Raw genomic sequence first — 2,500 nt, 5'->3', positions numbered from 1 at the left:
TTATGAACAGGTTTTCATGATTTTGATCCTGCGCAGGATAACCCAGGAAGTTAATAACAGATTTTTATGACTTTGATGTGCCGGATACATCAGAAAGTCAATAAAAGATTTTTGTGAAATATTTACTTGAGGTGTGACTAAGCCTGAGTTGGAAGGCAGGATTCAGATGTTATCTAACTTGGACTAAGACACACCTATGGTAAAAAATTTCGTAAAAAATCTGTTATTATCTTTCTGAGGTATCCGGATCCAGGGATTTTTAAAGGATTCATTAACATTGCGAGATGATGACAAACAATATCAATATCACTATCGTTATTGCTATCACTATTATTAATGTTATCATTATTATGATTATTACTGTTATTATTACTATCATTATTATCATCAATATAATATCCTTATTATCAACACATTATCACTATCATTATCAATGTTATTAATATTTTCATTACTATCATTAATATTGTTGTTTTTGTCATCATTGTTATTAGTTACTATTATCGTCATCATCATTATAATTCATTATCTTGCTATTACCTTTATTTTTGCCATTATCATTATCATACTTTTCTATTTGGGTTATCATTTATATTGTCATCATTATCATTGTTAAAATTTTTGTTATTACTATTATCATAATCTTTGGGATTATCATTAATATTGTCATTATTATTACTATTATTATTATCATAATCATTTTTATCATCATCATTATTACTATCAATATTGTTATCAAAATTATTATTATTGTCATTATTATTATCATTCTTATTATTGTTATTATTATTATCATTATTATTATTATTATTATTATTATATTTATTATTGTCATCATTATCATTATCATGATTATTATTATTTTTTGTTATTATCATAATTTTTATTATCATCATTATCAGTACTATTACTATTATCTTTATTAATATTATTAATATTATTTTCCTTATCATTGTTATTATTGTTGTTATTGGTATCATTATTGTTGTTATAATTGTTATCATTATTATTATTATTGTTAGTGGTATTACTATTATCATCATCCTCATTGCTATTACTATTATTATTGCTGTTATGATTACTATTAGTATTACTATTATATCTATTGTTATTGTCATTATTATTATCATTGTTATTATTATTTTTACTACTTTTATTATTATCAATATTATTATTACAATGATTGCTATCATTACTATTGTTGTTATTATCATCATAATAATTGCTATCACTATTATCAGTACTACTTCGTTATTATCATTAGTAATAGCCGTATCATTATCATTATTTTTTATTATCATTGCTATTGTTTCTATTTTCATTATGACCATCATTATCAATATCATTACTATCATTGCTTTTATTCTATTATCATTGCTGTCGTTGTCCTTATTATCAACATCATCATTATCATTATTGCTATTATTATTACTGTTATTATCACCATTATTGTTATTAGCATTGCTATTATTATCATCATTATTACCATTATCATTATCTTGTCATTATTATCATTATCACTATTTATACTATTATTATCATTATTAGTAATAATGTTATTATCATTATCAGCATTAACAGCAGTAATACTGTTATCATCACCATTATTATTATTATTATTATTATTATTATTATTATTATTATCAATATCATCATCATTATTACTACTACTACTACTACTACTACTACTATTGTTATTAGCATAATTATTATTATCCTTATCATTTCTTTTGCATTATTTTTATGATTTCAACTTTTTGTTATCATAATCACCTATCTTATTAATATCATTATTTTCATTATTGCTATTATTATCATTATTATTATCATTACCATTACTCTTATTCTTATTATTATTACTACTACTACTACTATTATTATTATTATTATTATTATTATTATTATCATTATTATTGTTATTATTACTGTTATTATTATTATTATTATTATCACTGTTATTGTTGTAATTATTTTTATTATCATTATTATTATTATTTTTATTATTATTATCATTATTATTATTATTATTATTATTGTTATTATTGTCATTTCTATCATTATTATCATTATTACTACTGTCATTATTAATAATAGTGTTATCAATATCACAATTATTATTATTTGTTCATCATTATGATTGTTGCTATCATTATCCTTTTACCATCATCATCATTATTATTATTGCCTTTTCATCATTATTTTCGAAACAATTATATGAATGCCTTTGTTGATAATGGAGATGAAAATACTTTGATTGCAACAAATAGTAAAAGCAGTTATTCAAGCATCTACTTTAATAATTATTGCTAATGATATTATTCATAGCGTTATGTTATCCTTGATTCCACGCATGCTGTTGCTATTCTTATTGTCGGCTTTATTATATTGCATGCTATCACAGTGCTACCCTCATTATTGCTATCATCATTACTATGATTATGATTGGCCTTTCTTCTTTTATGATTATTGTCACTCTCATCATCATTGAAGATATTATAAA

Source organism: Penaeus vannamei, chromosome 29, assembly GCF_042767895.1.
Source record: "Penaeus vannamei isolate JL-2024 chromosome 29, ASM4276789v1, whole genome shotgun sequence".
NCBI classification, from domain to species: Eukaryota; Metazoa; Arthropoda; class Malacostraca; order Decapoda; family Penaeidae; genus Penaeus; species Penaeus vannamei.
The sequence above is the reverse complement of the archived record's forward strand: the minus strand, read 5'-3'. Positions refer to the sequence as shown.